The sequence below is a fragment of the Scomber japonicus genome, chromosome 1 (assembly GCF_027409825.1).
Source record: "Scomber japonicus isolate fScoJap1 chromosome 1, fScoJap1.pri, whole genome shotgun sequence".
Classification (NCBI taxonomy): domain Eukaryota; kingdom Metazoa; phylum Chordata; class Actinopteri; order Scombriformes; family Scombridae; genus Scomber; species Scomber japonicus.
Window position 1 is genome coordinate 9,681,837 of NC_070578.1, and position 9,794 is coordinate 9,691,630.

Genomic DNA, 9,794 nt, shown 5'->3' on the forward strand with positions numbered 1-9,794 from the left:
AAAGAATGATCCAGCATGCACACACAGTATAAAAAACACTACAACAAAGATAAATGCCTTTAGAAATTAACAACTTTATATGAAACTACACTGTCAATCACAACTGTGGTCACTCAGTTAAAAGGTTGTTAGACACACGCACAGAGGGGGAAGTTACTAAAAGCTTTCCATTTATTTTTGACCTATAACAACCATTCCTTAATCTTAACATAACTCCCCTTCATATTTCACCCTCCAGACCCTGCACTCCCAAATAATGTTTTTTTTTATATACCACCCTTTACTTTGTCCCTTAATCGCCACTTAAGCTCCTACCTTTGTAATATTTACATTAATGTGATCACTCATACTCTTCAAAGCCCATTTTTGCTGCTTTGTCCGCCTCCTCATTCCCATCACTTCCAACATAACCTACACAAAACTTAAACTAACACATCTGATGAATTCTGAATAACGACTGCATTATTTCAAACAATACATTCTCTCTGCACCTAGAGTTGTAAAATGTTAAACTTATTAAATGTTGCCCTTGAATCGGATGCAATTACCACTCTGTCAATATACCATATACCTGTCGTTGATTCTTTAGAGCCATCTGTATTTATCTGTAAGTAACCATAGTCATTCCTTCTGATGTATGAATTAATGATCTTACAATTTCCCCCATGCTCATCTCTTACCCATTCAAAGAAGGCTAAGATCTGTCACACACTTCACTAGCCTTCTTAATAATGTCCTAACCAAAGATCTTTGCATGACTCAATGGCACCTATTGTACAATGGCTGTCTTCTTAACTCAGCAACACCATTTCCCCCATATCTCTCTGCAACATTGGCACAAATGTTGTTCTAAAAGCCAATCTACATATCCTTAATGCTTGTGCTTGTTCTACCTCCAGGTTTCCCAACAAGGTTTTAGACACATATGCCACACACCTATAATCCAGATTTAATCTTACCTAACATATTTACATACATGTAGCTTTCAAAGCAGACCTGCCATCTCCCCACGCTGTTATTACACATTTGGACCTCTGCTCCAATTATCTCCAACATCTGCCAATAAAGATTTCCCTATAACTTGCCCAATATCATCACACACACCATCAATTGAAAACAATAAAGGATTTATGACACTTTCTTATGGCATTTCATTATTCTCTCACCTCTACAGAGCATCCATACAAACATGCATACATCCCTTCCCTCATCTGAAGATTTATCCTGATATTTCTGATCTTTTGATTTGAATTATTAACTCCTCCTTTCACAATAAATCATACGCATACTACTACCACCACTACATCCTTATCTTATTCATGCCTTCCTTAGCTTACAACTCTGATTATGTAAATGTTGTTCATTTCAAAACTTTATGTGCTGGACATAAGACGTCTCTTACTTCACTGTAAAATTCATCCTCAGTGTTTGTGCACTGCAGGCTTCAAGTTTCCACATCACACTTGTGTAAATTGCATACTGGATTGCTCCAAACCAGTTGTGATGTCACAAATCAAGCTCATAAGTAAGCACCTATAATTTTCTTTCCACTTTCAGTAGATGAATATGAAAACACATTTCTAGTGTCAAACTGCATCAAACATGTTGACGTAAGCAAAAAACATTGACCACTGAACATTTTTAAGTGGAGGGGGACTTTAATGATAGCATGGGACCATCACAGAGTTAATCAGTTATAAAAACACATTTTATTACTTAGCAACACTGCTAAGATCACAGTAATATCAAAATCACATGAGCGTTCAGTTCTATTTAAAACCTTAATTAGGCTTGTTGCTAATCAAATGGTGGTTTGTTCCAGTTGAATATGCTTTGTTGCATAATGTATAATTAGTATGATTGGTTTAAGGAATGTGAAGACATCAGATGAATGTATAGCTGATAGCCATAGAGAGGCATTTTAGGATCACTGTTTTATTTGTGCTATTTTAACATCTAATAACCATCATAGTAACACTGTGTGCCAGTAGAGGTTTATTTCCCTGTCTGTCATTCACGGCAAACAGTAGATGTGACAAAACAGATGACTGATATACAGTGGAAGGGATGCATTTGGCTATAGTCTGCCAATATTAGAATTTAATGTTACCCCAAGTAATGTTTGACTCACTTGTTTTTTTCTTCTTTCTACAAGGCTGATTCTCAGTTTTGCCACCATCGTTTAGCTAAACACACAAAATCATAATCCTTTACTGTAGGGCAAGTGTCATTTTCCGAGAGGCCAAGAGCGCCAAAACTCATCTGAAGCCATCCATGTATAGACAGAGCAAACACGTGTTTAGAGTTGGATTTATGTTTATAGCACACTGTCATTTTATGAGTGAAACTGTGATTAAACCATATTTTTCTACCCAAAAAAGATGATTTTGCAATGTACTGTACTGAGTATGTACTGAGTGTTTTTCTTATTTCTGTAAAGCACAGGCCAGCAAAGTACTCCACTGGTCTTACTGATTTGTATTTTTTATATGAGGTAATTGATTATGAAAGAACTTTTTTTCATTGGAAACATCAATATCATAACTTGACGCACCAGATTCTTACATGATGTCATGATCTCACAAATCCAGCTACCTGGCAGGGCAATCAGTGTCAGCCTGAACGTGAGTTTTTAGTGTGAACTTGTCAGAAGCATAAAGCTTTTGTCTAGGTTCAGTCAAAAACCAGAATCTTTAGTGATTACATCCACAAAACAAGTGTTTAGGGGGCCCTGACTTCATCATTTTCCCATCTGAAAGCATGTCTAAGTGTATCACATATGTGAGAAATCACTTTCTGAGGTATATGAGGCCACTTGGGCAGAATAAGGCACAACAAAGGTACTGTAGGGTGAATTTTTGTATTAAAGAGGACATCTCATAATGGGCATCTGATAAAGTCAATCCATGTGTGAAATTGTCCATGTTCGAAGCGTTGAACTGTGCTGGCTCACATTGTTGCTCTGGATAAGAGGGTCAAGCAAGTGCCTGAAGAATGAAACTGAATCAGAAAGATATCAATACAATGCTACAAACAATATATGTGAACAATATATTGTGAACATTTTTCAGTATTCTGAATAGTATAAAGTATTAGCTTCACTGTCAACACATACAGTGGATGGTATCAAATAAATTAAATCATTACACAAAATCTGTTCAGAAAGCTAAAAAAAGAAGACACAACCATTTTACCTAATGCTCAACTAATCTATTACACGAGATTGCTCAGCCTCAGACTGTAAGTAAACTCAACACTACATCAATAGATTACAAAATGTGAAGTAAAAGTCAGTCACATGAGCTGTTCCCATTTATCTCCATTAAATCTCTTTTAACTTATCAGCTTAATTATATGATAACTAAAACTATGTTTGCTTCCAAATTGGAGCCACTGTAATAAGATCTGTGCAAATATGCAACATTGTTCCAGTTAAGCAGTGCTGAACTATACTGGATGGGACAGCCTTCTGCTTCCCATGTTACTTACAGTAAAAGACCAATCTTCATTTTTAAAATGTTTAATAATTCATTCTCTGGTACCATTTTATGTTTTTTTTAGTAAATTTAATTCCACTTACTGTATAACAAAGGTGTGACGTTTAAGTCCTGGAGCTCCTGAAAACTGATGCTCATTCTGTAGTATGCACAAGAGACTCACATGGATGCTGGTGGAGGAGAGACTGGTTTATAGTCTTATAATGTTCTTGAGAAAGACTTATACCTCTCATAAACCTTTTTCTTTGTTTTTACAACTTCAACCGACACATGTGAAACATAGTTATAGTACTAGACAGGCCTCAGGAAACAACTTCACCTTGCCTTTACCTACAGTAGAAGCAATGCAAAGGTCAGTTATGTATACTCAAGCATGTTAATACATCTGTGTTGAACAACTTGGTACATTTTATGCATCAGGTGACCTCATCTATAATCATGTAACTCTTTTATAATCATGTAAAAAAACTATATTATTCCTCTTGATCATGTTAACACATTTACATTGTAGTACTTAATATACATTTCTATAATCATGTTAATATATTCAGGATGAATGATTTTGTGTAATTCCTAGAATAAATGCTGTAATTATGTAATTGTTGTAATAATTGTTTGATTTAATGTGGACCCCAGGAAGAATAGTCTACATCTCTATGAAGACTAATGGGGATCCAAAGGATACAATAAACAATAAACAATTAGGTCTACGTAACCATGGAAATACTGGTTGCAACAGCTGTGGCTATGAAACGGTGGATAAATTGGTTTGAGCATTATGTAACCCCACTGCTAGGGCTTCAGTCATCAATCATATCATGATATTTGGACAGTCTAGAAGAGCCAAACAATTACATGACTTTATCCCAGTTTAAGTTAGCAGGCAGATAACCGGAAGTTAGCTTCCTAACCCGCACACGTACTGGACAGTGGGCAGATTCTCAAGATTTAAAATCTCTTCGTGTGAACTACACAGATATTTTTCTGGTGGTGATAGGCTCAATCAATGTTGTGTGAACTCATCTGACTTAAAGGGCTTAAATGTACCGGGCATTCATTTTTATGTGAAAGTCCATCACTGCAGTTTGTGGAGCAGGCAACACAGAAAGTGAGAACTGAGATGAGGGCGCTCTTAAAGTCCATCCTCCTGTCCTGTAACACAAAGATCCTTCTGACATTACCACTACAGAAGAAGCTTCAAAGAAACAGAGAGAAGAGATTAAATGCAAAGTGCTCTAGTGGTCCTTTGAGGCTTTTGATATTCAACGATCACTGGAGAAGCAGGAAGACGTTTTCCGTCAGTCAGATTGCAACTCTGATATTAGAAAAACATTCACATTTCCATGAAAAGGAAGACTTTAGTGTACAGAGGATAAATTGGGGTCACAGTCTTTGCATTAATTTCCATTTCACATTGCTGAAACAATCAGACGGCACTTGGAACAAATTAAATTATCATAGTCATTTAAGGATTGAGTCGAATGCTAAATTAAAGGAATAGTCTGACATTTTGAAAAACATATTTATTTGCTTTCTGGTTGAGAGTTTGATGAGAAAAACCATACCATTGTTGTGTTGTGTTGTTTAGATAAGAAGCTACAATACTGCAAGCAGCAGGTTAGCTTAGCACAAAGAATGAAAACTGGGGGAAACAGCAAGTCTGGCTCTGACCAAAGGTAATGGACCCCCTTTTGCCAGCACCTCTAAAGCTCAGTAATTAAAAAGTTTTATCTTGTTTGTTTAATCTGTGCCGAAACCCGACATATTAAAACAAGAAATTGTGGTTTTACTGGAGGTTATGTGGCAAACTATTAGCCATGACTTCTTGGAGTAAATACCATGAATCTTGTCATCATTGTGACAATGTCGTGCTAAGATGTTGTGAAGTCTGCAAAATGTTTTATAGAAACAAGCTTTTGACTGTGTGATAATGTGTGATGTGAGTGTGTTATACTGTGTCATGTAGGTACCAAACATCAAATGGTTAATGGACTGGACTTAGACATGCTTCCTGGACAGGTAGGGTAATCTGAGTTTCTTGCAAGAAAGTTGGATTTAATTCAGTGAAACTAAAATAGATTACAGACTAAGTGGCCTATAGGAATTAGAAACATGGTAAAATAGACACTACACAGTAAGATTGCCAGACAGTCAGTTAAGACTCCAGGAGGTCACTGCTCCCAGCCAAGAAACAGTCCTGCACACTACACTTTGATTAAAAAAATGCTGGCAGGTGGATTTTGTAATCTTTTTTACAGTGCCAGACATTCTCTCCTTTTTTCTTTTTTTACAGTCTTTGTGCCACGTTAAGCAAACCAGCTGCTGACTGTCACATCATATTTATGGTACAGACATTAGAGTGGATTCAACTTCTCATTAACTTTTACCCAAAATGTTTTAGCTCTGACCTGGTTTAGACCGAAATGGCAATCACTGGGACAAACGTGTTCTGTCTGTTCATGCATCATCATTCAGGAAGTAATCAACCAGAAAGAACTCTCATGTTGAGGGTTACTACTGAGCTGATGCTGATGCTGTCCCAGGTGTATCTGACTATGGATGTTAAGATGAAGCACACACCAAAACACTCTTACACTTATCTTAGTGGGCTGGTTTGATTCTTCCCTTTCCTTTAGTGAGTGAACCAGCTGCTGCTCATCCATACTGAGAGGAAGCAGTGAGGAAGGTTCACACACCCTGTAAAGAGACTTTATGTCCATTCTAGGCATGAAAAACAAAAATAAATCCTGAAACACACTTAGGAAATGTTTGAGGGGTTATGTGGGAGGATGAGCTGCATGAAGTCAAATGTTAAAAGAAGGTGCTCTGATGGTCTTGCTCCATCAATAAATCTCCACCCTTGTGAATGTAAATAATGCAAAATCTTATAGTATTGTTAATAATATTCATTTAAAAGAAGCATTTAACTTTAAGGAAAGTCTGATGAGATCTGACTAATTAAGAAAAATATATTTAATCACAGCTAATCTGACATGACTCAATCAACTTTAATTCATATAAGTGTAGAGTGCTCTGAACGTCTCCAGGTTTACTTTGTGGCAGCGCAGCTTACGTTCTGATTGTGTGTTCACATATTTGAAAATGTCACTATAAACACGTTAAATGCCACTTTGACATGCCAAACCCATTTACCAATGACTGTAACTCCCTGTATCTTGAAAACCAGGGCTGAGCTTAGTGAGCCATTAATGACTGTCGGCTATCTCAGCACTTTATCTACACCACTGTTTGACAGAGAAAATTGCATTAGCCTGTATGAATAGTGGATGAGCTGCAGTGAGAACATCCAAGTTTTCAACCTGACAACATTACCTGAAAGTGACCTTTGAGAGTTGCCTCCAAAGTGAAGTTTTCCCATTTTGGGAGTCCTTCCTCAGAATTTAAATTAACTGAAAGGTAATTTAAGGCAATGCTTTCCCCTAAAATAGAACCACAGAGCCATATATAACTGCATAGAAAATCATTGTGATAGCTTAGATATTTACCTGCTGCTCAAATAAAACTCCAATTGACTCATGCCAGAGTTACTACACAGAGTAGAAATGTCATGCAGTGAACAGTATGAAAAGCTGTCTTCTGAATCAAACTCTGGAGGATAATAAAGAGAAGTTACATGTGCATGTGATGCCGCTGTTTCAGAGAGAGTAACAATGACAGCCATAATTTGAATCCATTTGGAGAAACAAACCTCCCAAGACTAATGACTGGTTAAATCTCTACTGACCAAGAGATTCATTGAGCCTTAAAAGATTTAAGCTACTGTAGGCCAGAAAGAAAATGTATTCAGGCTGAGAATGTCTCAGTCAGACACATCTTCTGACATTACTGTATGTGGAAGAAGTGAATGAGCAGTGGTGATTCCACTAGAGACTGAAAGGTACAACCCAAGCAGCTGGGTGATTCAGCAGTTACTGTAGAGCCTGCACAATTTTAAACAAACTCAACTGGTTTCTATCACTGACTCTACAGTCCAACACTAGCTGTATACTGTATATGTTGAATACATCTGTACGGGTTTCATGCTGATCAGCACATTGACATGGCAGTTGCAATGGGGAAAACACAAAGCATGTTTTGCTTGTCTTCAGCAGCTGTCCTCTAGCGAGCTACAGGTATGTACATCTGTTTTGTGAGCGGTACAACTGGAATAAATGTTGAAGGGAGGCTTGCGTGATGATGCACCCTTCAGACGATATTCTCTCCTCTCACTACAGGAGACGTAATAGGAGTGGACAGGCCTGGGAAGGATCAGTGAACAGTGAATAAGTTGGCATTCTCCAGCTGAGAACAAAAGAGAAAGTAATGTGGCCAAGTTCAAGACAATATAAGCAAAAACCTGTTGTACCGTAACAATAAACAGACAACAGGCATGCTCTACCTTTCAATCACGGCTGAAAATAATATTAGGCTGAAAATAGCTCCACTATCAGTGATATGGATTCTGACAAGTGTCCAGAAAGATTAAAACAACACTATTGTTACGGGCTCCTATGGCTGTGTGTAATGTTTCACTCTCACATCAAGCCAATGGCTATTCAGTTATTTAGTTTGTCAGGACAGAGTCGTATCATCGCCCTTGACCACATGTGCTGACTGCTCTGGTAACAGGAACCGAGCTTCAGGGGCTCCAGAGGATTCAGTGGGACTGGCTGCGAGATGACAACATCTGTGATAAAATGATCTGGGTTTTACAATTCTCCTCAGAGACTCTGACAGTGACTTGGATCATCCATTTCATCATGTTTGAGACAGCAGCCAGTCTAGCAGAAAATCCCAAAGAATCGCCTTTACCATTGCCTTCACAAAAGATGTAAAATGGGGTGTCACCACAACAAAATTTAAAATGCTATTGTAAGTTGATGATCATCACACATTTTGTGTTATTGTATATCATGATTTATGAAATATGGTTTGAAATGCTCATTTTAAAGGATTATTTGAAAGGAATAGTATGGCATTCTGGGAAATACTTATGTGTGTATATAACCTGGAGCAATTAGGCCATTAGTTTAGTTTAGCTTTACTTAAGGCAAAATCTGAAAGCAACAGAAAACAGCTTGCCTAGCTCTGTTCACCATCTCTGAACCTCAGTAAATAACATGTTGCATATGATTTGTTTAATGGGTACACTAACAGAAATATAAAAACAAAGATTTTGCACTTTTTACACGGAGCAGAGAGCATGTAGCGGAGGGATAAAGCCTATTTGTCAAGAAATTGTTACTATATAACCCTTTTACTACAAACAGTCATTTTTACGTTTGAAAGGAATTAGATACAATGATTTGGACTTTAGATGTGATGGTAGACAGTTTTTAACTTAAACTAGTTTAACTAGCTGTTTTGCTCTACTTCCATTCTAGCAAAAGTTACGTCAAGCTAAGCCAGTCACCCCCAGCTCCACATTGAGCATGCAGACATGAAGAAGTGATATTGATCCACTAATCTCACTAATCTAACTCTTGGCATGAAAATGAATAAGCAAATTCATCAAACTATTACTTTAAGTTTTTTTTTTAAGTCTATTATGTAGAAAGTTTAGATGATGCCAATGTTTATGAACTGATTTGAGGCATTCAAAGCTTAATGTGTTACTCCTTTTCTAATTGTTTGTATCTGATCCAGACTATAACAACCAGATGAAAAAAAATGTATTTGCATCAAATATAATCAGGTTTGTTTTCAAAGCAAACTGACAAACCACAAGGTTATACTGGGTTTTGTAATCCCTGTTCTTCTACATTGTTGCTCAACAGGATATATTGTTTTAGGCTTTTTATTACATAACAAGTGGGTACTAATCTCACATACAGATTAGTTACATATTAGGTTATATTGTTGGATACTATCCATTAGTCTTCGTCTGCAGCTCTGCCCTGGTGAACTCCAAACCCTCCCTGGAGAGCTGGGAGATGTAAATGTATCTAGCGCACACCCATAATGAGGCATCCAGATGGCATTGTGCTGAGATATTGGTTCCATCTCTACTGGCTCTGCTTTTCTAGGATTTCTAAACTCCCTAGAATTTTTGCGAGACGTCTACTACACTCATGGCTACAGGCACAGAGTGAGCAGCGCTGTAATCCATTACGATGTGTACACTGCAGGTCACTCACCCTATACAATATACTTTACACTGACAGATATACTGTATATGTAGATTACTGCAGTAAGCTGTGGTTGTTGGCTCCACTGTGATCTTTTCCATCCATTGCGTTATACAAGGCTATATATTATTGATACTTTGATCGGAGCCCAGTCAGAGGTGAAGTTATC